General features: G+C 46.2%; 1 long non-coding RNA gene across 1 annotated transcript in view; it reads right to left on the reverse strand.

Moving 5' to 3' along the window:
• Positions 1 to 1,667: 1,667 nt before the first annotated feature.
• The window catches only part of LOC113597564 (uncharacterized), a 39,662-nt gene continuing 14,508 nt past the window's right edge, over positions 1,668 to 26,821 (reverse strand). The window contains exons 2-3 of the long non-coding RNA XR_008290095.1: positions 3,872 to 3,931; positions 1,668 to 3,147 (exon numbers count right to left, since the gene is read on the reverse strand). This is a non-coding gene — a long non-coding RNA (uncharacterized LOC113597564). The remainder of the gene's footprint in view (positions 3,148 to 3,871; positions 3,932 to 26,821) is intronic.

The following is a 26,821-nucleotide window of genomic DNA, read 5'->3' on the forward strand; positions in this document are numbered from 1 at the left end:
TCTCTGCCCCTCCCCTGCTCTCCCTCCCTCTCTCTCCCAAAAAATAAACTGAAAAAATCTATTTTTTAAATATTTTCAACAAGGATGGAAAAAAAAAACAACAAACCATTTTCCGGTCAACACTCAGATCATTGAAAATTCCACAACAGACTTTCCCATGTTTGTACCTTTTGGTCAGCTGCACTGTTGCTCAATTTTATAATCTTCATTTTTAAAAATATTCAATTGAAAAAATTTACAGATACGAAAAGGACGGTCGGGCAGTTCCTCTCTTTGTATGCCACGGTTAGCAACAAAAACTGAGAAAATAAACTCAAGCAAACCTTGTGTTTCCAGCTCACGGGCATCACCAACCAAGTTTTGTTTGTTTGTTTGTTTTTTCACATCGATTGGTTGTTCTTGCTTATCGGCAGCCACCTATGTTACTTCTCCAACACAAAAGCACAAGCAAGATCATCTGCCAAGAATCCCCCCACCCCAAGAGACGAGTGGAAAAGGAGCCACCCTTGACAGAACTGATCTCTAACCACCCTAAGAGGACTCCTTTCGATAAAGGAGAGAGACAGAACCTTCCTTGTAGGGGTGAAATGAACTACTTCTGAATTTCCCAAAGGGAATCCTGACTTGTGTGACCAACTCGGCTGTCTTTTGAATTAAAGCAACCTTTAAATAGCTGTTCTATTTAATCTCCCTTCTAAATTCACTATTGTTACTCATTATGAGTTCACTGGCATTAGTCAGCACAAGGAGTTAGTCACTATATTTTTTAAACCACCAACCCCTTCCCCCCAAACTTTTCTGATTTTCCTTTCCCTCCGGTATTTGGCAATGTTTAAGGAGCCCAGTAACTATATGCAAGAAATGCTGCTGGGCCTTTTTTGTTTGTTTGTGGTTTCAACAGTGACCAAGTCCCCATTAATAAAGGGAGTACAACTCTTCATTCTTCTCGTGAAAAGGGGACCCTCGCCTTTAAACCTTCAGATGAAAAGTTTCTTATTCAAACCATGGATCGAGAAATGGATACCATTCGTTCTCCTGACCAAAATAAAAAAAATCAAAGAGTAGGATTTCTGCTAACCACAGGGGAGAAATGGAAAATAATCCAGGGAACACTAGAGACCGTGCTGGCCTTTCCAAAGGACCGGTCACTTACAGCCCGTCACAATCGTGACAAGTTACCTTTTCAACATTATCGGTCAAGACCTCCTCGAATCGGCCATCAGTTCTGCTGGATTGAAGGCCAAAGCGTCCCTGCTGTGAGCAGGCCACAGGGACCTTGAAAGCCCTCTCCCCTTTTCCTCTCCCTCCACACAGAACCACCTCAAAGCAGATACCCCTCCAGAACCTTCCCTAATCGCTGGCTGCCAGCCACTGCTTGCTCTTGGAACACTTCCTACACTTACTATATCCTGCTTCTTCACGACCTACCACATACCTCCATCCTCTCTTCCCAAGTAAATGGTACACTCCTTCTAGAAGGTGTGTCTGACTTCAGCCCAGGTCACGATCTCGCGGTTCGGGAATTCGAGCCCGACATCAGGCTCCGGTGCTGACAGCTCGGAGCCTGGGGCCTGCTTCGGATTCTGTGCCTCCCTCTCTCTCTGCCCCTCCCCCGTTCATGCTCTGTCTCTCTCTGTCCCCAAAATAAATAAACGTTGAAAAAAAATAAAAAATAAAAAAAAAAAAAAACCTGCACTTCCTGAATAATTGATAGAAATTCTGCGACAAGATCCAGAGGCTTGGTTTGGTAACATCTGACAAAATGATGGAAAAGACCGCACCCTACGCTTCCGATCTGTGCGTTTCCTCGCGTGCAGATTTTACCTACAAAGCCTTTGAAAAACAAACACTGAACTACTAATGCAGAAGCATTTGGGGAAAAGTGGTTTTTGTTTTTTGTTTTTTTACCACATCGGAAAATAAGATGGGCTCACAGATGGCTAGACGAGCAACTAGATGGTTAGGTATTTGAAAAAGCAAGTATCTTAAGATGCTACTAATCCAGGTGGTAGGCATCTATGTGTGCCCACTCCAAAACTCTTTCCGCTTTGCTGTAGACTTGGGAGTTTTTCATAAAAAAAAAAAAAAAAAGAAAGAAAAATGTTGGGAGGGTCGCCTGGGTGGCTCAGTGGGTTAGGCCTCCGACTTCAGCTCGGGTCATGATCTCGCAGTTTGTGGGTTCGAGCCCCGCGTCGGGCTCTGGGCCGACAGCTCGGAGCCTGGAGCCTGCTTCGGATTCTGTGCCTCCCTCTCTCTCCCTACCCTCCTCTGCTCATGCCCTGTCTCTCTCTTTACCAAAAATAAGTAAACATTTTAAAAAAATTAAAAAAAAATGTTTGGAGACGAAACCCACACTGTAAACTTATCTTTAGAAGCCGCTTGCCAAAAATCTTTGAAAAGTTTTTCTTTGGGTCTCCGAACGGTCATCCGCGAGGCAGAAAGTCCTTGCCTCCCTTCTCATCTGCCTCCTAAAAAGAACGATCCCTTGCTATGAGGCACACGGATCTGTCAGGGCCCTCACCGACTCGTGCCTGAAAGTCAGTCAGCTGACTGTCCCTGACACGTGGCAGTTACCTGTGCATCCCAGGAGGCAGGCCAGAGCCAGCTGAAGAACGGTACACCTGGCCCCTCAATCCCCCTCCCCCCTTGCCCCGTTCACCCCATACTCGGCCTCCATTGCTGAAGCGCCTGAGGGTTGGGGATCCCCAGGGAGTCACATTCCAAGCACACAGGCATTTCCCCCAGACACCTCAGGTCTCTCCTTCAAGCTGTTGGGCACGGCCACGGGCAATCCTCCTGCCCTCACCCACCCCACGGCACCCTGCTGGGCTTTCCTGGGAGGAAAAACAGCCACAGAGCCGGGCAAGGCCCGCCTTAGGGTGGGCCGGGGGATGGGGGCGGCCATTTTCCGGGACAGAATGGAGATCACTCACTCCTGCAGGGAGAAGGAAAAGAGGGGCTCCCACCCTCTGTTGCTCCTCCCTGACCCTTACCCAAGAATAGTCAAGGAAAGGCTCATCCTCACAGCTCATACCTCTGAAAGACAGGACACGGCTGCCACTACGGCTTCTGGAAGGACAAGGAGGCCGGCCACCGTCCACATCAGGCCTCCCCAATCTGCCTTCTCCGTTGGCTCAGAGGAAGACCCTAGGTCAAGAAAAGGCGAGAGTAACGGTACAGGATTCAGTCTCCCAAACCATGTGTTCCGTCTTCAAGTCAAACCTTTTGCTTTTCTGGCGCTCGGGCCACATTTAGACCAAACCCAGACCATAGAGCCCACTGTGTGTGTGTGCTTTCGCTGGAGCCAGAGCTGCTTCAACTCCGAGTCGGGGGCTGGAATCCACAGAGAGGCCCGTGCGTGAGAAAACTCCAGAGCCCGGTGAGAAAACCCATTATCCACCCTAATGAGCTCATACGTCATCCATCTTGGCAACTGCTGCAACGGCTGCCTTCCCACCCCACCCCTTTCCCCTTATCTCTTCCCTCTAGAAGATTCCTTGGAGGGAAGCACAACTTGAGGAGAAAACGTCCATGTTCATCACACGCTCTCCACTGTCCTGCTTCCCAGGCGCACCATCCCCTAAAACGGCCAATCTGAGGGACTTTAATGCTAAGAGGGGTGTGTGGGGGGACAGGAGGGAGGTGGGGGGGCGGGGGCGGAGTGTGAGCCTGAACCTCTTACACTGGAGTTTCAGTTGAGGAAATGCCAAGTTTTGCCAGTATAAAAAACTGATACAAAACATCACCGGAAGTCTGATCTCTCTCAGCACGAGGGGCTCAGACTGGATTTTTCCACGGTCTCCATGGTGCGGTTGCTTTCACTCGCAAGAAAAGCTTTCAGAAGAGCACTTTACAAAACAGGATACGCTACCTTCGCGGACGAATGGACACATAAGATGGAGTACAGGCAGGCAACGGAATATTATTCAGCCTTAAAAAAAAAGAAAAGAAAAAGGAGGACGTCCTGTCACATGCTACGACCTGGGTGAACCTCGAGGGCATTACGCTAAGTGACATAAGCCAGTCTCAAGAAGGCAAATACGGTGGGATGCCATTTATACAAGGTATCTAAAGGAGTCAAACGCCTGGAAACAGAAAGCAGAATGCTGGTTGCCAGGGGCTGGGGGAGGGGCGGGGGAAGCGGGGTGTGGGGCTGTTTAATAGGTACAGACTTTCGGTTTCACAAGATGAAAAAGTTCTACAGGTCCGTTGCACTACTGTATCATATACCTTTAAAAATGGCTAAAATGGCACATTTTATGGTATGTGAGTTCTTTTTTTTTTTTTTACCACGATTAAACACACACACACACACACACACACACACACACACACACACACACTGCCTTCACCGTACGTTTTGGCCATTCTCAATTTCCAATTCAACATTTGGATATTAAAGGGCAGAGCCAAGTATCTCAGCGAGTTCTCTTACTGAAAATGAGAACCCTCGAATTAAAGTGCTTTGAAGATTCTAGAAGAATTACAAAGTACTCGAAACCACTGCTGGCGACAACCTTTGTCATTTGAAGCATGCATGACATTTTCGTAGCAGGAAGGATCCCGACATGCTTCTCGAATGGTATGCGTGGTATGCCGAATTGGCTTCTAAATCATATGGAGCCTTTTAGCGCAAGAAGGGATATATCACAAGACAGCCTTAGAGACGGAACACTGTGGCTATTATCACAAGGGCAGCAAAATGAATAATTCACGCGCAGAGGGAGTGTACAAGGCTTACGAACAACTGTGACTGGTTCCCTCGCTCCCGGGCCTCTCTTTACTTTCCCATTACTCCCAACACTGATCCATGATGCATTCTTCCGAAACGTAGAAGTTACTCTACGGAGACAACATTATTCGTAAGGAGCACAGTAACTCTTAAGGTGACAGAGCAAAAAGGCAGGGCGAACTCGCGTCAGCCCGGCTTTCTTTTCGGAAAAGGTTGACCTCAAAGGACACCTACACACTTTCTAAAGCTCGTGACTTCAACTTTCCACGGCTAAGAACGATTACGTAAGGGAGCGGACTCGAAATGTCCAAGGCTCGTTCTCCTGTAGAGAAATGTAATGAACGTTTCTGTATCTTGGCCTTAGACACTGAAAGACAGGTACTATGGAACTGTATTTCCCAGTAGCTCATGACCCCATGGTCTTGGGGGGGGATCTAGGATTCTGAACAAGTCTCCGTTGAGTTTCACCACAGGCATCATTCAGGCATGTGAGATCACCAATGAGGTGAAGAAATATATTTGCATAGTTTCTGTGTGATTTACATTAAGGGGCGCCTGGGTGGCTCAGTCGGTTGAGCGTCCGACTTCGGCTCAGGTCGTGATCTCACGGTTCATGGGTTCGAGCCCCGCGTCGGGCTCTGTGCTGACAGCTTGGGGCCTGGAGCCTGCTTCGGATTCGGTGTCTCCCTCGCTCTCTGCCCCTCCCCCATTTATGCTCTCTCTCAAAAATAAACATTAAAAAAAAAAAGGACTCTTTACACGGTATTTGTTGTTCAAGAGGGTCTGAAGTCCCCTTCTCAAAGGTGTTCGTGTTTTAATAGGAAGCATTAAAGATCTCTGACACACCAAAAAAGCAAGTTCTAATGAGAGCACTGGGGGACTCCTGGACACCAGAGAAGACTTCTCCCAATGGCCAAACCCTGTCCCTTCCATCCTCAAGGGCAGCCCCAGGCTCTCAACCTCAACCCCGACACCCCAGGTATGAACTGCTTCTCTCTGATCTAGCACAGCGGCCCCATGTGGGCATCAGCCCCCCCCCCCCAAACCAGGCAGGGCGGGCTGCACACATGCTCACGAGGATGGGCATGTGGGATCCTCAGTCCAGGGTTCAAGCTCAGCACAAAAGCAGACGGCGGGGCCTCCTCAAACCAGCCCTCTCTTGTCCCTATCTAAAGACAGAGACGGAAGAGACACCTTTAACAACGCTTAGAAGCAGCTGGCCCCTCCAGCTTTCTAGTGACCCAACAGCAACACAGGGCGTCCCTCTAAACAGTTCCAGAATTAGAACCAACATCTGTACCTAGAAGCTGCAAAGAAAGAACAGAAGCTTTGAATGAGTGTCCTCTGGGACAGTATTGAGATCCTACGTGGTCCGAAAGGGGCACACTGTGCACATGAAACCGACTGGTAGAATCAGGGACAATTCCTCCCATTAATGGTCAACATTCCCTAAGTGGGGGCAGGGGGGTGGGGAGTCGGGAGTCAACAAAGGGGGTGTGTGCGTGAAGGTAATAACAATTCATTGCTGCAGAAATCACGCAAGTAACCTCAAGCATCAGTTTCCGCACTTCTAACTTACGGAGAGCTCACAGGTCATCAGGGGGATGTCAGTCACACTTCCACTGTGGGGGGCTGGGGCTCACAGGGCCACTGGGTCTCACTGGGAACTGAGTTAACCCGCCACACCCATATTCTCTTCCCTCCCCATCTGCTCAACCAACAGTGAGCCAAATCCCACAACGAAACAAAGGGAACAGCAGCAAAGACAAGAGAAGGACAAGGGGTATGACGGTCAACTTTAAACCACACACGGAAGGGACATCTGGGTGGTGCAGTCGGTTAAGCGTCTGACTCGATCTCGGCTCAGGTCATGATCTCATCACAGTTTGTGAGTTCGAGCCCCACGTCGGGCTCTGTGCTGACAGCTCAGAGCCTGGAGCCTGCTTCCGATTCCGTGTCTCCCTCTCTCTCTGCCCATCCCCTGCTCATGCTCTGCCTCTCTCTGTCAAAAATAAAAATACACATCAAAAAAAAAAAAAAGATTAAAAAAATAGTAAACCACATATGGAGAGTGCAGATATTTTAAAGAGAAATACTTAGGGGAAGAGAGAGAGAAAGGAGGGAATAAAAAAAAAAAAGAGGACCCACTGTGGCAGTGACTTCACAAAGCACAGAGGATAAACATGGGGACACAAGGGACCTTCTCCTCAACCCAAAGGAGCTGTACCGGTTTTACGACCAACCCAACGGTACCGTCTCCCCTTTTTCATATCCTGCCGTGTGCAGAAGTCCTCTGTAAATTGTATTTAATCAATTAATTTTTTTAAGTAGGCTCCACGCACCACACAGGGCTTGAACTCATGACCGTGAGATCACGACCCGGGGTCAAGAGTCAGACGTTCCACTTTCCTTTCTTTTTTTTTAAGTAGGTCTTTTGTAAAATTTTACTTTTTTTAAAGGTTTTTTTTTTCAATGTTTGCTTATTTTTGAGAGAGAGAGTGCAAACAGGGGTAGGGAAAGAGGGAGGGCGAAGAGAGGATCTGAAGCGGGCTCTGTGCTGACCGCAGAGAGCCCAGCACAGGGCTTGAACTCACGAACCGTGAGATCATGTGCTGAGCTGAAGTCAGACGCTCAACCAACTGAGCCACCCAGACGCCCCAGGACTTTGTATATTTTAAACCAAGGTTTACATGACACGAGTTTGACTTTTACTATGTCTCTCAGCCCTCAGTGTCAACTACCCTAAGAATGAATGTGTCTGAGGCTGATTAAAAGTCCTAAAAGGATACGCTAAATAATCACTCTCGTATGAGTTATCTCCAATTCCCTTTGCACGGTCATATTTGCCTGGTGAAATCCAATGCTTCCTTTGTCTACACCATGCCTGTGCCCACTCGGTCAACAGCAGTCGCAGAAAAACACACCCCCACCAACTGTTCATTTTAATCATGGCCACCAACCTCAAATGGGCCCGGAATACCTCCCGATTGATAATCGTACCGTCTTCCTGGCCCAATTAGTCTAAGATTCTCCCTAATGACTATTCTACCCCCTCTGCTCTCTCCTCCAATCTCTGATGCCTCTCCCCTATCTTCACTCTCGCCTTCCTATTCCACTGCCACGCCAGGTACAACCATAACAGACTTCCCATAATCCCCCACCATCATGGAAGTCCTCCTATCTACATCTGTGCCTACAACACTCAGGATGGGCTAAGCTCATGTGGTAGGAACAGCAAAGGATGCTCAATGTCCATAATGGTCCGCTAAGGGTTCTGCTCTATGTGGTCCCTACTCAGGGATGTCGGCTGATGAGAAACCAGTGTTTGGAGTGTTGCTATTGGCCATGGAAGAGGGGGAAATAACTCAACGATGTTCGCACGGACAATGAAGGGCTAGCGCGGAAATGACGTGTGTCGCTTAGAACGATTCGCTGGCCACAAGCAGTCACGTGACCCCGCCATGCCATCGGGCCAGCAAGCACAATCCTCCCATGTGTCCAGAAGGCAGAGAGAGAGCGGACCCTGTCTGACCTTAGTGCTAATGACTTCCAACATGCCTACCTCCCCTACTACCTTCTTCTCCTATGAACATGCTAACCTCCTGGATGATGCCTACCCCCTCCTGTACTAGACCCTTCTCGCCTCTGCAGAGACATCAGTTGTTAACTGCCCCCAGTTTCTCTGGTTTCATGAATGTTCCTTCCTCTACTGCTACTCTATCCTCCTTATCCGCATATATACGTGACCACCACTTGGGTTTCTCCCACCTTAAAAACCAGAGTGGAAACCTTGACCTCGTGCCCCCTTCCAAGGACAGCCCCACTTCTCTGTTCCCGTACTTGCTAATTCCGGATCTCACTCCAATAAAGGATGGCCCCCCTCCGTGCCATCCCTTCGCCAAAAGGGTGCCTCTCAAGCTCTACCATGACCTCACATGGCCACAGCCAACGGTCCACCTTTAGTCCCCATCTTACTGAAACACCACTGAATACGCTTTCTGAAACGCTTTTCCCGTGTGACTCCCAAGACAGTCAGCTTTCTTGGTTCTCCCTCCTACTTTTCCTGGCCGCAGCTGCTTGGTCTTTTATTGGTTCCTTCTGGGTGCCACGACTGTATCACAAGCAGGGTGTCCCAGGGCTCGGCGCTCAGCTGGCTCACCCTCTCTCCCACGGCCGCCTCCCTTGGTGGTCTCATGCGAGCTCACGATTTTGAATGCCATCTGTACACTGATGGCTCCCAAATGTCTCGCTTCTGCCCGGACGGTCTTAAACCAAGAGATACTCAGCTACGCAAGCCAGTAGGCAATACCACCACTCGGACGGTGCCTCGGTCCGTTCCAGCTGCCGTAACACAAATCCCAAACACAAACATTTGTTTCTCATAGATCGGGAGGCCGAGAAGTCCAAGGCCAGGCAGCGTCTGGTGTGGGCCTGCTTCCTGATAACGATCTTTTCTCTGTAACCTCACGCGGGGGAAGGGAGGCTCTCTTTTTTTTTTTTTTCACGATTTTATTATTATTTTTTTTTAATTTTATTTTTTATTCTTTTACACTGACATCCAGATTAGTTAGCACCTAGTGCGACCATGATTTCAGGAGTAGATGCCTCAGGGCCCCTTCCCCATTTAGCCCCTCCCCCTCCCGCAGCCCCTCCAACAACCCTCATTTTGTTCTCCATATTTATGGGTCTCTTCTGTTTTGTCCCCCTCCCTGTTTTTATATTATTTGTGTTTCCTTTCCCTTAGGTTCATCTGTTTTGTCTCTTAAAGTCCTCATATGAGGGAAGTCACAGGACTTTTGTCTTTCTCTGACTGACTAATTTCACTTAGCCTAATACCCTCTGGTTCCATCCACATAGTTGCAAAGGGCAAGGAGGCCCTTTTGTAAGGGCACCGATCCCCTTCATGAAGGCAAAGCCTACATGACCTCATCACCTCCCACCAAAGGTCCTACCTCCTCATACCATCACTTTGGGAGTTAGGATTTTAATGTACGGGGGGTGCCTGGCTGGCTCGGTTGGAAAAACTGCGGCTCTCGATCTCGGGGGTCGTGAGTTGGAGCCCCATGCTGGCTGTGGAGATCACTTAAAGATAAAATATGTAAAGGGGCGCCTGGCTGGCTCGGTGGGTTAAGTGTCCGACTTCGGCTCAGGTCATGGTCTCACGGTCTGTGAGTTCGAGCCCCGAGTCAGGCTCTGTGCTGACAGCTCGGAGCCTGGAGCCTGCCTCGGATTCCGTGCCTCCCTCCCTCTCTCTGCCCATCCTCCGCTCACACTTTGTCTGTCTCACTCTCAAAAAACAACATTAAAAGAAAATTTTTTTTTTTGGCGCCTGGGTGGCTCAGTCGGTTAAGCGTCCGACTTCGGCTCAGGTCATGATCTCGTGGTTCGTGAGTTCAAGCCCCACGTCAGGCTCTGTGCTGATGGCTCAGAGCCTGGAGCCTGTTTCAGATTCTGTGTCTCCCTCTCTCTCTGACCCTCCCCCATCCATGCTCTGTCTCTCTCTGTTTCAAAAATAAATAAACGTTAAAAAAAATTAAAAAAAAAATTTTTAAGAATTTGAAAACCAGTGGCGACAAAAAGTAAAGCATAGACAGACATCTACACAGGCCTTTGTACATTTAATCGTGCCAAATGTAACTGTATCTGAACAAATGAAGTCTGTAACTTTAAATTCAACGTACTTGACCATTCTTGTCGTGTGTTTCTGTCTATGAAAAATGCAGTAATTGGACTAGGTCATTTGTAATAACTTTCCCCCAGAAAATTCTTATGCGGGAGGAGCATGAGGCCCAGACAGTGCCTAGGTAGGATGTGCTTCGAATGGTCTAGGATTACAAAATAGTTTAAAGATGAGGCAAAACACAGGAAGCCCAGCCTGACCCAACCAAATATTAAACTAGGGGTGTGACAAGTTATTTGGTCCTCCACGATCACCGTTAATATGTATTACCTCTACGTGTAAAGAATGCACCTAAAACCTCAGGAATAAAGACTGGACCAGAGAGTCAAGGCCAATACACCCCCTGAAGATAGCAACCGGGCAAAGTAGAAGAAAACATCCTAAAAGGTACCAAAGAGCTATTAAAATCATGAGAAACCGGGGCGCCTGGGTGGCTCAGCTGGTGGAGCGTCCGACTTTGGCTCAGGTCATGATCTCACGGTCCGTGAGTGCGAGCCCCATATCGGGCTTGTGTTCTCAGCACAGAGCCTGCTGTGGATCCTCTGTCCCCCTCTCTCCGTCCCTCCCCCACTTGCGCTCTCTCAAAAATAAAGAAAACGTTAAAGAAAATCGTGAGGAAACCACTGAGTATCAAGTCAGAAGGTGGGTGGGAGGACATACGTGGGGCTGTTTCGCTCAAATACAGTTCCGTTGGGCAGGATTAAATGTCTAAGTGCCTGTGTAGATGTCAGTCTATGCTACAGTATTGTCACTTGAGTGGAAATGGGGACGTGTGCCTTAAGAAAATGATCGGAATTACCTTAATAGCACTCGGGGTGACCTTCGCTGAGGCATGGTAAGCGGGCTTTTACTTTTTGTAAAGTAATTTTATGCCATCAGCTTTGAAATTCTTTTTTTTTTTCATGTTTTTTTTTGTTTTATTTATTTATTTATTTTTGAGAGAGAGAGAGAGAGAGAGAATGAGTGGGGGAGGGGAAGAGAGAGAGGAAGACACAGAATCGGAAGCAGGCTCCTGGCTCCGAGCTGTCAGCACAGAGCCCGACGCGGGGCTCGAACTCATGGACCGCAGGATCATGACCTGAGCCGAAGTCGGCGCTTTACTGACTGAGCCACCCAGGCACCCCGAGTTTGTTTTTTTTTTTTTTCTGTGAACATAGTCTTCTCCTGTGTAAATACCATTTTTTTTCTTCCATTTCAATCCTTATATCTTTTTCTTGTCTTATTGTCACGGCCAAGACCTCTAGAGCTATGTTGAGTGAAGAAATGATGGCAGGCTGAGAACACAAGCCCGATATGGGGCTCGAACCCACGAACTGTGAGATCATGACCGGAGCCGAAGTCGGACGCTTCACCGAGTGAGCCGCCCAGGCGCCCCGGCTTTCAAATTCTTAATAAGTTGTCCATTTGGATTTGAGAGAGATGCTATTTCTTGCCACAAAACTAACCTTGTCATGTTGCTGGGAAGTAAAAAAAAATATGAAGCAAACGTGAAAACATGGCTGTATTTGCGGATTCCCCAGGAACATGAGAGGATGAAGGTTATTTCTGATGGCCTCTGGGGGAGAAAAAAAACCAGAAGTTGGGGCCCACAGAGACCACCTCATTTGGGGATAGAAAAAGCAAAGTGAACAAAAAGTCAGCAGCCCTCATATGGACTTACAGCCAGTGGCTCAGATGACTTAGCTTAATAAGAGGATTCCAGAAAGCTAGTACTTCGGGCATCCGACAGAAGAAAACAAAAACATTCTCTAGAGGCATAAGGCATCTTAGCCCTTTAAACACAGCATCCGAACATAACCAAAGACAACCATTTGTGCAGGAAGGAAAGCAATCGTGAGCGAGAAAACACAGAAACAAGACACAACAGAACAAAACAACGGGACTCCAAATACCAGAAACTGTGAGAATCGGACGGTAAAATAACTATGCTTAACACACTCACGGGGCTAAAAGCCAAACTTAAAAACGTCAGTAAGGTTGGAGCGCCTGGCTGGCTCAGCCGGTGAGGCATGGGACGCTTGATCTCGGGGTTGTGAGTTCGAGCCCCACACTGGGTGTAGACAGACGTTACTCGCGAGCAAAATCTTTAAAAAAAAAAAAATTCAGTAGGGAACTGGAAACTTTTTTTTTTTTAATGACACGAGTTTGAAAAAAAAGAAAATACCAGTTCTACGTGTGAAATTCAATGTTTTCTAAATTAGAAACTCAACAGATGAAGAAAGAATGACTGAGCTGAAAGCAAAGTTGGGGGGAAAGAAAGTATTCAGAATAAATGATGGAGGCATAAGGGAATGGCTAAAGGAATGGTGTCAAAGTGAGACTGTACCAGTTCTGGGCTTAGGTCTTAAGAAAGCCTGACCGCTTTCATTTTTCTGGAAGCCCTTTTAAGAGCCCTGAGTCACCATGTAAAACAGCCTAACTGTCCCACTGGACAGACCACATGAAGAAGCCATGATGAGAGGCCAACAGAAGACATAGTCCTGACACGAAGATGTCCTGTCAGCACTGCTGACATCAGCTTTCCCAGCTGTCCCCATCAAGGGCACCATACAAGTGAGTGAAGGCAGTTTCAATGCTAAAGCCCCAGATGCCTTCTGTTTGCAGTCTCATGACAGATCCCAAGCAAGAACCACAGAAGAATCATCCAACTGAGCCCTAGTCTACTCACAAAATCCTTTTTTTTTTTTGAGAGAGAGATAGAGAGAGAGCAGGGGACAGGGGCAGAGGGGAAAGAGATTCACACCCAGCATGATCCCAATGAGGGGCTCGATCCCACGACCCTGGGACCGTGACCTGAGCTGAAATCAAGAGTCGGACACTCAACCAACTGAGCCACCCAGGCGCCCCTACAGAATCTTAAATAATGAAACACGTGCTGTTGTAAGCCACTGATTATTAGAGTGGCTTGTGTGCAATAACAGATAACCAACACGGAAGGACATAGAGAAAATACCCTAAAATAATTAACACATATTTAGTTAACACGTGAGAAAATGGGCTAGAAACAATATAGAAAGAGAACAGTGGAGAAGTTTCCAAAATTCACTCAAGATTCCACTCTCAGATTCAAGAAGCCCTAATAAACCCGAGAAGGACAAATGAAATCTGTGCGTTAAGCACAACACGATAAAAATGCAGAAAACCAAAGATGCAATTAAAAGTAGCCTGAGAGAAGAGGCAAATCACATTCAAAGCGGCAATAATTAGGGGCGCCTGGCTGGCTCAGTCAGTGGAGCGTGTGACTCTTGAGCTCAGGGTTGTGAGTTCGAGCCCACGTGGGGGGTAGAGACTACTTAAAAGTAAACTCTTTTAAAAAGGTGGGGGCAATAATTAAACTGACAACTGATTGTCCACAAGGAAAGGATTACTGGAGTCAGAAGGCAAAGGAATTGTATCTTCAAAGAGCTCAAATGAATTATTTGCCAAATGGGAATTCTATAAGCAGTGAACGTATCAATCAAAAACGAAGGTGGGGAGGGGGCGCCTGGCAGGCGACTCTCAATCTCAGGGTTGTAGGTATGAGCCCCACACCGGCGGTAAGGTTACTTACAAAAAGAAAATCTTCAAAAAATATACCAGGCACATCATATCCATATTATTATTTCAAAAGTATCACATACCCTGCTGAAACTGAATTTACATCTCGATTCCACTCTTAATTTTTTTTTTTTACGTTGGTCAATATCACTGACCATATTAGCAGATTAAAAGAAAAATCGAATTGTCATCTCGACACGTACAGGAAAAGTAACATCTATTGATAAAAAAATAATAAACTTGAGGAACAGAAGGGAAATTCCTACTCTAGAAGAAGATACACGCCAAAAATGTATAATAACCCTAACACTTAACTGGTAAAAGATAAAAAGCACTTCCTTTTAGAAAAGGGAATGAGACAGGAGGTCTGCCATCATTTCTTCTACTCAGCGTAGCACTAGAGGTCTTGGCCATGACAATAAGGCAAGAAAAATATATAAGGATTAACGTGGAAGAAAAAAAATGCATTTACACATGAGAAGACTATGTTCACAGGAAAAAAAAAAAAAACTCAGGGCACCTGGGTGGCTCAGTCAGTAAAGCACCAACTTCAGCTCAGGTCATGATCCCACTGTCTGTGAGTTCGAGCCCCGAGTCGAGCTCTGTGCTGACAGCTCGGAGCCAGGAGCCTGCTTCTGATTCTGTGTCTCCCTCTCTCTGTCCCCTCTCCCACTCACACTCTGTCTATCTCTCAAAAATAAATAAAGCATTTAAAAAAAACCTCAAAGACCTCACAATTATTACAATTTTAAAGGACTTTCGTTTAATGTTTATTTTTGAGAGAGAGGAAGAGTGCGCGAGTGAGGGAGGGGCAGAGAGAGAAGGAGGCAGAAGATCCCAAGCAGGCTCTGCGCTGACAGCAGCGAGCCTGAGGCGGGGCTTGAACTCATGAACAGCAAGATCATGACCTCAGCTGATGTCGGACACAACCAACTGAGCCTCCCCGGCGCCCCTTCCAGGGTTTTTATTAGCGAGACTGCTGACCGTATCCAAGCTCCAAAATAAAACGTATTTTTATACACTAGCCATTCTTAGAAATAAGCTTTTGACAAATACACCATTTCGATCACATCAAAATATAACAAGTACGTGGAAATAAGTCTAACAAAATATGTGCAGGATTCCTGTGCAGAGAATGGTATTAACCCATGTGTTGAGCAAATAAAGCCACATGTATTAATCTATTTACATAAAGGTCAGAAACAGGCAGAACTACATAATTCAGAGATAAATACGTAGGTGGTAAAATTAAAACGCAAAACAAGGCAGGGATTTGCATAAAGTCGGGATTTCTCCGGAAGAAAGGCATAACGAGTGGAGGTGGAAAAGGGTTTCCAGGTTCCATTTCTTGGCCTTGGTGGTGGTTAGATGGGGGTTTGTTTACAGCCTCTTTCAGCGGCACACTGTTTCCACTGCACTCCTGCATGTATATTGTGTTTCATACACATGCACGCATACTTAAAAGGTTTTGACAAATCCCCAAAGAACCAGCTACAAAACAGGGGGAAAGGGCAGATCCGTATGGCAAATGGCTCTTTGAGACATAAGGATAAACTAATTTGGAACTCTGAACTAATTTGGAACGTTGAAGAAACACGTTGAGTGGAACGTCGTTATTTTTTAAAAAACAGATGATGGCGGGGGGGGGGGCGGGGGGACGGGCGCCTAGGTGGCTCGGTCAGTTGAGCATCCAACTCTTGGTTTCGGCTCAGGTCATGAGCTCAAGGTTCATGAGTTTGAGCCCCGCGCCGGGCTCTGCATTGTCAGAGCAGAGCCTGCTCCAGACTCTCTCTGTCCCTCTCCCCACTCCCCTCTCTCACAAGCGCTCAAAATAAATTAAATAAACATTAAAAAAAAAAAGAGGACTAACAGGAAGAAAGACAGTCTCCTTACCAAGACAGGTAAAAGCACAGGTTTTAGAGTCCAAAAACTTTAAGTTTCAATCTTACTTTTACCACATAGTGGCATGGCATTCTTGAAAGTTGGGGGGTTGTTGTTTGTCTTTTGCTTTTTTTTTTTAGCAAAGTCTAGTTTCCTGTCCTGCAAAATAAGAATTCCACTTACCTCATGAGGATTAGAGAGAAAATATCTGCAGGGTCTTGTCACGTAATAGAAGATCAGGAAATGAAAATTGCTTTTGTAATTATCTCAGCTGCGTCCCCACTATTACTTTTTTTAAAAATTTTTTTTAACGTTTATTTATTTTTGAGACAGAGAGAGACAGAGCATGAACGGGGGAGGGTCAGAGAGAGGGAAGCACAGAATCTGAAACAGGCTCCAGGCTCCGAGCTGTCAGCACAGAGCCCGACGCGGGGCTCGAACTCACGGACCGCGAGATCACGACCTGAGTGGAAGTCGGCCGCTTAACTGACTGAGCCACCCGGGCGCCCCGCGTCCCCACCATTCTTAACAAGCATATGGTCTTGAACTGACACACAGTTCCGAGCAAAGGGCTTACCAGCCCTTCAGTTAATAAAACTCGATCATCAGGAGGTACCTCACTTGAAATCGACAAGTGCAGGTGACAAGCTGTACAGGACTGTCGTTAATTTCATTTACTACATTCCATAAACATGGGTTTAGCAGGCAACTCCCAACAGTTCTTTTTCTGAAAAGAGTTCTAAGAACCCCTTTGACATATACTTAGATGGCCACAGTATAACCTGAAAGCATGAAGGACATACATAGCCCTCCATCGACAATGAGCCTTTATGCGCATTAGCCCAAATGTGTTCAAGTACACAAGTATTCGCCATGGGAGCCTGAGTGGCCCATGCGCACTCTCCTCCCCTCGTTCCACCTTATTCCTACGCGCTTGCTTGAGCAAGGCCACGGGAGATCCACTCACCCTGTGAGACAACAGTGTGATGAACTCGGGGGCGACTGGGTGGCTCCGTGGGTTAAGCGTCCAACTTCGGCTCAGGTCACCATCTCACGGTTTGTGGGTTTGAGCCCCGTGTCGGGCTGTGTGCTGACAGCTCAGAGCCTAGACCTTGCTTCGGATTCTCTGTCTCCCTCTCTCTCTCGCTCTGTCTGTCCCTCCCCACTTGTTCACACCCACACACTCACTCTCTCTCTTTCAAAAATAAATTAAATAAACATTTTAAAAAAAAAGTGAATCAGAACGAGCCGCAAGGGTGGAGACCACCACGGTAAAAGAAATGCCAGCAAAGAAACATAATTGTCAGTCCTTCACAGTCAAAACAATGGCTATAAGAGATCCAGGCTGTATGTAAAGAATTTCATGATCAAGAGGTATTTGATACAACGGAATTAAAGGAGACACACATGTAGCTTCTCCAGAACCCTGCATTTCGTATGAGGAGCAGATTTTGCCAATGTCATGCTAAGAACAGAAAAAAGGAACGCCACTGCTTTCTCTCGGGGCTTTGTGCTTTCTCTTGTGGTTTTATCCATGCTAAGTAGTGCATTAGAAAGTCGCTCACCATGTAACGCTTTCAATTAGTCCGTATCAAAAAGAAAAGCATCCTTACTAAAAAGTGGGGGGGGGGAGGGGGCGGGGCAGAAGCATGACTTTGGTTTTTCCGGACTGTCCATTTGGGGCAACGTGTATTTCCACCCATGCTCCAGGGATTCCGGGTTTATTTTCCAAATTTCTCCTATAGAAATCAGGCGTTACTGTAGTAATATTTACCCACCCTGGTATCATTTCCCGCTTGCTTACTCTAGGGCTTTTGCACACAGCAACCACCCAAACCCTTGCTGCAGGCTGCTCACAGAACTCAGATCTCTGGCAACATTCAGAAATGAACAGATCTTTAAACTAGGGGAACATTTAGCTGAACACCATAGTTTGAACGGTCTCGAAAGGGCTGTTTGTGCTGAATCCATCCCAGATCTGTCAATTCTTGTAAGTAGCACATCTCTATCTTCATGCAGGTGGATGGGTGGAAAGCTAGAGCAGGATAAGCCGGCTCCTAAGTTTACTCATTACTACTGTATTTTGCAGTTAAAGACATTAATTCCCAGCATGTATATGTATATATGTATATATATGTGTGTGTGTGTATATATATACATGTATGTATATATATGTGTGTATATATACATGCATGTATATATACACACATATATACACACACACGCATATATATGCGTGTGTGTGTATATGTGCGCATATATGCATATGCATATATACGCACATATACACATATATTATAAGCATACATATATGCATATATGTATATATGTATACATATGTATGTACACATACACATATATGCATATATATACATGTATATATAGCTAAACAATTGTTTAGTACACATGTATTTCTCCCCCCTGACAATAGTTGCAAATAAACGGTATCTTTATGCAGATTTTGAGAAGGGTCCTAGTCTTTAGGTAAGAACGGAGCAGTTACCGTGGTAGCTATTTGAATCAGTGGAGTTATCAGTGGACTGCTATTCTCTGCCAACATGTTTTCCCTAGAAGTAACTTCAGTGGAAGGTAAGACAAGGGATGGGGTTCTTCGCATAAAGGTCCTCTGGTGTGCGGACTCAAAAGTGAGTGGTCGATTAACACCTCCCTGAGGAAAATTCATCACAGTTGGGATGGGGTCCAGACACAGAAAGGGCCTGTATAGGGAAAAATCACAGCCTCTTCTCTGAAACTTTTGGTAACAAGGCTCACCAAAAATGCGAATTAGTTACACAATACACGTGCACACACTCATAATACATGGATATGCATACAAGTATGTGTATATGTGTATATATATGTATATAATTCTAATATATTAATATATTAATTTTAATATAACTTATATAATTATATATATATTACATATATCTAGGGGCTCCTGGTTAGCTCAGTTGGTAAAGCATCCAACTCTTGATCCCAGGGTCGTGAGTTCAAGCCCCACGTTGGGAATGGAACCTACTTAAAAAAATAAAAATAGGGGTGCCTGGGTGGCTCAGTCGGTTAAGCGTCCGACTTCGGCTCATGTCATGATCTCACAGCCCGTGAGTTCGAGCCCCGTGTCGGGCTCTGTGCTGGTAAGTCACAGCCTGGAGCCTGCTTCAGATTCTCTGTCTCCCTCTATCTCTGCCCCTCCCCCGTTCATGCTCGTCTCTCTCTGTCTCAAAAATAAACACTAAAAAAATAAATAATTTATATATAATTTATGTATAATTATTCATATACATAATACTATAATTATTTATATACATCATTTTAAAATATATACCCACAACCATACAAAACAAAGCGTGAATAATACTGAATTAGCTAAAATCAAGACTGAATCCCCAAAACATCCCCCATGAGTCAGGTCTTTGTTCTTTTTCCTAATGTTTACTCTAAGCCCATTTAGAAGTAGGAGGAAAAGGGTTGAAAATCACAATAGGGGAGTTTTTCCAAATCGGATCCACCAGCAGGCTGTCTCTGTCTAGTGACTCACGATCTCTTAGGTGTATGATGGGTTTGGGATGAGTCACACCGGGGCTGACTCACTTTCCTCCATGACTAACCTGTGCGGGAGTTTGTCGGTGAAGGACCCACAGCCCACCACAAGGCGGCACCCTAGGGAAGGAAGAGCCTAAGGTTTCTGGGTTCCAAGAGAAAAATAGCCTTTGGGTTGCAAGAAGCAAGTAGCACGCAGCGGGGAAATACAGAATACACAGCTCGCTGATGAATTCTTGCATTTGTGTAATGAAGTCAGCATCTGAGGACAGCATTATCTTCAATTCTTTGAAAAGGACTGGTTGAGAGACTTAAAAGGAAACAGGTCCAAAAAGTGGCGAGGTTAATTTCACCCGTGGTCAGGGCCCAAACACGAACATATAATTTGGAAGAAGAAAAATAAAAACCTATTCAACGTTAGCCTGACTCCTCGGTTCTATTTAAAAGGAAAAAAGAGGGGCGCCTGGGTGGCTCTGTCGGTTGAGCGTCCGACTTCGCCTCGGGTCATGATCTCACGGTCCGTGAGTTCGAGCCCCGCCTCAGGCTCTGTGCTGACGGCTCAGAGCCTGAGCCGTCAGCACAGAGCCTGGAGCCTGCTTCCGATTCTGTGTCTCCCTCTCTCTCTGCCCCTTCCCCTGCTCATGCTCTGTCTCTGTCTCAAAAATAAATTTAAAAAAAAATTAAGAAAAGGAAAAAAGAAAAACGGGGCAGCTGGGTGGCTCAGTCAGTTGAGCGCCTGACTCTTGATTTCGGCTCAGGTCATGATCTCACGGGTTCGTGAGCACGAATCCTGAGTTGGGCTCCACACTGACAGCACGGAGACAGCTTGGGATCCTCTCTCTCCCCCTCCCTCTCTCTCTGCCCCTCCCCCTTCAATAAATAAACATTTAAAGAAAAGAGACTTACTTAAAAAAATAAAAACATTCTTCAGACACAAGAATTTCACACACATACAAAAAGTTATCCTTCATTAGTTCATACAAACTTTCTGTAAAGGGCCAGAGAGTAAATAGCTTATAAGCTTTGCAGGCCATACATGGTCTCTGTTACTCTGTCACTGTTCTGTGAAATCAGCCATAGACGATTGAGTAACTTAATGGGTAGGACTGTGTTCCAATAAAACTTTACTTAAACCACAGGTACAGATATGGCCCACGGGCTGTCGTTTGCTGTAAAACCACGCACCTTACACTGGTGCGGCATCTGAGAGTGTCAAGGATTTTTCATAAATTTTTTTAAGTTTATTTATTTTTGAGAGAGAGTGAGCAAGGGAGGGGCAGAGAGAGAGGGAGACACAGAATCCGAAGCAGGTGCCAGGCTCTGAGCTGTCCGCACAGAGCCTGACGCAGGGCTCGAACTCACGGACTGTGAGATCATGACCCGAGCTGAAGTCGGATGCTCAACCGACTGAGCCGCCCAGGGACCCCAAGTGTGTAAAGGAGTTTTAAACAAACCCTACTTCATTCAGTGTCCACACCCTCCCTGCAGTGAATCAGGTTCTCTTGACATACAATATACACATTAAAAAGCTCAAAAACAAGATTACTATCATATAGCAGGGTCAGATAAGAACAGATTCTTTAGTTCAAGAATTATCATTTTCTTCCAAAGATTCCGAATATTACACGTTAGATTACTTCTAATACTGTTCAAGTTCAATCCTATAAAATCTAAGTAAGATTTCTAAAATTCAAATAAGCCAAACCAAAGGTCATGGGCCAAAAGGTCATCATCGAAATTAAACCGTCTAGGTAAAATAACTGGTTTTCCTAGAAGCTGGAAAAGAGAAAAACAATCCAAAATGATTGCTGTTCTAACTATGCCCATTTTAAATTATATACCCTAAAATAGGTTTTTAAAAAATTTTACCTAAATATTGTTGATCGTTTTTCATTATGGTCCAATTGAAAGGCAAATCACAATTCGCAAAGAAAACTTTTGCAACTGTGTTTCTGTTCATTTTTTTTTAATGTTTATTTACTTTTGAGAGAGAGAGAGAGAGAGAGAGAGAGCAGGGCAGGGGCAGAGAGAGAGGGAGACACAGAATCTGAAGCAGGTTCCAGGCTCCAAGCTGTCAGCACAGAGCCCAACGTGGGGCTCAAACCCACGAGCCTGAGATCACGATCTGAGCCGAAGTCGGATGCTTAACCGACCGAGCCACCCAAGCGCCCCTGACACCGTGTTTCTAAGGACAATCTGCATCAGTGCTGTTCACGTTTTAATGTACATAACGAATCTCAGGCAAGGGATGTCGCTGGCCCTTGGACCACCCTTTAAGTAACAAAGAACACATAATTACCTTGGAAATGGAACGGAGGCAGGAATTTTAAATTAGCTCCCCGGGGATGATGCACTTGGTAAAGGGACTTAAGGAGAATAATCCAGAAATTACGCCCATCTTTTCTTTTATGCCTACAAAATCCTCCGCATTGTGTGCGTTTGAGTCAAAACCAGTCAAAACCCAGGAAAGTCAAGTTCCATCCAAACAGCACATTCGGTACCATGGCAAAATTTCATCAAAGGGAACATTTGCTGGCAGCCTTTTTACGTGTCAGGCAGGCGCAACATGCTTTGAATACGTCATTTCTCTTAATTATTCCATTTCACGGGAGACATCTGAAGACACAGCCTCTGCTCAAGGTCAGAACCTGAATTCGAAATCCATCGGCCTGCCTCCACCTGTCCACTTTTTATGTTCTACATCTCACCATCGCATTCCCTTCCAGGAGGTCAAGGGGCTCGTGACTCCCAACGGTTTTTCCCTCTGTATCACAGCATTAGTCACCCTTTCAATTGTCATGGGGGAAAAGTACAAGTCCCCACTTAACTTGACTTTGGGTTCGGCCCTATGACACACGTTGACTAATGCGAGCAGACACAGCATCGTGCTTTTGGGTTGTGCTCCTGGCAGAAGCTGTTCTTTCAGCATTATTTGTAAGAATACAAAAAAAAAAAAATTGGAAACGACCTACGGTCCATTAAACATAATCATTATCAGAGACGCATGATATGGAAGGATGCATGATGTAAAACGAAAACAAAACAAAACAAAACAAAACCCACAAAACCACGCCTGCAGCTGTGGGTCCACCGCAACAGACACACGCACAGGGGGAAGACAGACAGAAAGGAAACTGACCAAAATATAATCAAGATTTTGTTCGACTTCCGGTTAACGGTCTGTCCTCTGTTTTCCACAGGTCTGTTCCCGTGTCAGACAGCTTCAATAAACTGCCAATGAAATCTCCAACTTTCACCTTTCAAGGCGAGACTTCATTTTTAATGGGGTTCACTCGGTTCAGCCTCTGACTCCTGCTTTCAGCTCAGGTCACATCTCATGATCGTTTCATGAGACGGAGCCCCGAGTCGGGCTCAGCTCTGACAGCACAGAGCCTGCTTGGGATTCTCTTTCTCTCTCTCTCTCTCTCTCTTCCCCTCCCCCACTCGCTTGCACACTCTCTTCTCCCTCTCTCTCTCTCAAAAATAAACTTTACTGGCAGCCTGGGCGGCTTGGTCGGTTGAGCGTCCGACTTCAGGTCAGGTCGTGATCCCACGCTGCGTGAGTTCGAGCCCCACACCGGGCTCACTGCTGTCAGCGCAGAGCCCGCTTCAGGTCCTCTGTCCCCCTCTCTCTCTCCCCCTCCCCCTCTCATGCTCTCTCTCACATAAAGAAAGAAAAAGCATTTTTAAATACATAAATAAGGGGCGCCTGGGTGGCTCAGTCGCTTGAGCGGCCGAACTTCGGCTCAGGTCATGATCTTGCAGGCCGTGAGTTCGAGCCCCGCGTCGGGCTCTGTGCTGATGGCTCGGAGCCTGGAGCCTGTTTCAGATTCTGTGTCTCCCTCTCTCTGACTCTCCCCCATTCATGCTCTGTCTCTCTGTGTCTCAAAAAGAAATAAACATTAAAAAAAAATTAAAAAAAAAACATAAATAAATGCAAGTTAGGGGGAAGACGAGAAAGCAGAATCTCAAGGTTTGAAAGCCAAGAAAAACCTCTTGGGGTCCTTGGCCAAAAGTGCCGAAGTCACTGCACAGATCTGGGTTTAAACAGGTAAGTCTCAGTTGTGGTTTTACCTTGAAGCGGCTCAGTCACCTTCGGTAAGTCAGTTACACTTCTTCAAGGGCATCTTTCAAAGAGGGGGACTTGCTAAAATCATCCCACTGCCCCCTCCAAGCTCTACATTTCAATGGTTTCAAGCAGAGAGCTTATACTTTTGCTCGTGGTTCACCTACCCACCCCCTCCTCGCTCCCCGGCGCCCCCCCCCCGAAAAAAACTGAAGTGGGAACAAAAGTCAAGGTGCCTATAATTTAAATACCCTTGGGCTGATTTCACATCTCGCTTTTAATAGTGACAGCCACAACAAACAGATGGTTACTGCCGACACGGGATGTGTCATTACAGCCCTAATGATAATTGATGTTTTTACAGCTCTTTACTGTTTATAAAGCACCTTCACATAAGAAACTATCTCTTTGCAGGTGACACGATTATGCAAATAGAAAATCCTGGGGCTCCTGGGTGGCTCAGCCGGTTAAGGGTCCGACTCCGGCTCAGGGCATGATCTCGCGGTTCGTGAGTTCAAGCCCCGCGTCGGGCCCTGTGCTGACAGCTCGGAGCTCAGAGCCTGAAGCCTGCTTCGGATTCTGTGTCTCCTTCTCTCTTTCTGCCCCTCCCCCGCGCTCTCTCGCTCTCTCTCTCTCAAAACTAAATAAACATTAAAAAATTTTTAAATATATAGTTTTGGGGTGCCTGGGTGGCTCAGTTGGTTAAGCATCCAACTCTCCATTTCAGCTCAAGTCATGATCTCAAAGTTTGTGAGTTCAAGCCCGGCATCAGGCTCTGCGCTGGGTCAGTGCAGAGCCCGCTTGGAATTCTCTCCCTCTCTCTCTCCCCTTCCCCCACTCGTGCACGCACGCGCGTGAGCTCTCTCTTGCTCTCTGTCTCGAAAACAAATCAATAAAACTTAAAAAAAAAATAGTTTCTTGACCCTGACACACAGCATCTGGGATTTCCCACTTGGTGTCACAAACACAGAAAATGTGTGAGTCAAAAGAAATTTGCAGAGTTTGATCCTTTCAATCGACTGAAATTCAAGGACACCCTTAATTTCCAAGCGATGGATGACTGGAATCCAAAAGGCAGAGATGGAAAGGACTGGGGTTCAACCGTTCCAATGTGCTAACATTCTCAGGAGGTGAAAACAGAGGCCTCCCCCTGGGACAAGTGGCTTGTGGCAGGCAAAGCCAGTACTAGAACTCCGGGCTCCTGCCAGGCCTGGGGGCTCTCGGTGCTGGCCAGGTCTTACCCAGCTTCTAAGAAAAGTTAACAACAGAAACTCCTCCTTAACACTGAAATGGTTCCAATTTAAATAATTTGAGGGGCTCCGTTCTCTCCTTTCTACATGTGCAAACCATATGGACGCTGCCTGTTAATGGTCCTCGAATTCTCTGGAACAAGTTCTCCCCCACAAATGGCAGGCTTTGTAATGAGTCATGCCTCGTTTTAGGACAAAAGAGAAGTAAATGTGTCCGATAAGGAACCCGTCTGAGAGGACGTTAAATCAACTGAAACGGCCTCCATTACCATCTTCTACCTAAGGAAAGTGTTTTCTGGATAAATGAAACTTGGGAACCTAAGGAAGTGAAAATATTTTGAAGAAGACCGTATTGTCTCAGGGGTGCCATTTTCCTCCTTTGGAAATATGCCAATGAGTCAGCAGGTGCTTCAGGGGCAACATTAGTTTTATCACGAAGCTGAAAAATGTTGAAAGCGTAAACTGAGGACTCCACGAGGAGAACAGAGGACATGAAGATGATGGACAGTATGAAACTGCCCCTCCCACCTTATAGGTTTTAGGTAGAAAAAAACAGTAGGAGGCTTCTGCGAGCCACTAAAGGATTCAAGGTCAAGAATGTCAAAGGAAGGGAGCCCTTCCTTCTGAGGATTTCCCTCCCTCAGAGCCCCTGGGAGCTGAGGCGATTTGCTTAGAGAGATTTCTAGGGAACCAAAGAAACCAGCAAAGCTTTTTGGCGAACACGCTAATGTCGGCTCCTGGGACAAATGGGAAATACCCACATTTGTGAGTTCCGCAGCTCTAAGAAGGACGCGGCGATGGGAGGCCAAAGGCCATTAAAAGGGAGAGTGAAGTCTCCAGTTTCAGTGTTTCACAGACGACATTTTTACTGAGGGAAGAGGGCTCCCTCGAGTACATCACCAGGTTTCTCCTCAAAACAGTGGCAAGACTTTAAAACCAAGGGGACAGGAGGCGCCTGGGTGACTCTGTCAGTTGAGTGTCCGATTCTTGAGTTCAGGTCCGGTCATGACCTCAGATTCCCTCTCCCTCTCTCTCTGGCCCGTCCCTGCCCTGCACACGCGTGCACACACGTGCGTGCTCTATTTCCCAAAATAAAAAAAAAAAGAGACTAAAAGTCAAGGGGACAGGGAGCTAAGCACAAGACCCCCAAAGGGCAAAGTTTAATCTCCCACAGTTTGTCAGGGCCAAGAAGACAAAAGATCTTCTAGGGTTTCAGTTAAAAGCCCGGAAGAACCAGGTCTGGTAGAAAAAGAAGAAGCAGACAGGAGAAAAACTGCAAGAAAACATAACCAACGTTCAAGAGAAAACAAAGATAAGAGATGCAGACTCGAAGATGATCCAGATTATGGGATTCAGCAGACAAAATCTTTAAAGTAATGGATTAATTGGTCAAAGAAAATGAAAAAAAAATGGATGAAGAAATGGAGAATTTCAAAAAAGAACTAGAATTTATGTAAAAAAAATAATCTAGGGGCGCCTGGGTGGCTCAGTCGGTAAGGTCTGACTTTGGCACAGGTCATGATCTCGCGGTTCCTGAGTTCGAGCCCCGCGTCGGGCTCTGTGCTGACAGCTCGGAGCCTGGAGCCTGCTTCAGATTCTGTGTCTCCCTCTCTCTCTCTGACCCCCCCCCATGCATGCTCTGTCTCTCTCTCTCTCAAAAATAAATAAAGGTTAAAAAAAATTAAAAAAAAATAATCCAATGGACACCCTAGAAAAATAAAATACCTGAAATTAAGAAAAATATAATACCTGAAAAAACTCAGATGGGTTGATCAGCAGGGTTGGGTTTAATAGCAGACAAGATGTAGCAAACTTGGAATATAAAAGTTAATGGAGGGGCCCCTGGGTGACTCAGTTGGTTAAGCATCTGACTTCAGCTCAGGTCATGATCTCATGGCTCGTGGGTTTGAGCCTTGAATTGGGCTCTGTGCTGACAGCTCAGAGCCTGGAGCCTGCTTCAGATTCTGTCTCTCTCTCTCTCTGCCCCTCCCCTGCTCACACTCTAATACCATCTCTCTCTCTCTCTGCCCTCCCCTGCTTACACTCTGTCTCTCTCTTCTTCAAAAGTAAAACAAACATTGGGGCGCCTGGGTGGCCCAGTCAGTGAAGCGTCTGACTTCAGCTCACGTCAT

Source organism: Acinonyx jubatus, chromosome X, assembly GCF_027475565.1.
Source record: "Acinonyx jubatus isolate Ajub_Pintada_27869175 chromosome X, VMU_Ajub_asm_v1.0, whole genome shotgun sequence".
In the NCBI taxonomy this organism is placed as follows: Eukaryota; Metazoa; Chordata; class Mammalia; order Carnivora; family Felidae; genus Acinonyx; species Acinonyx jubatus.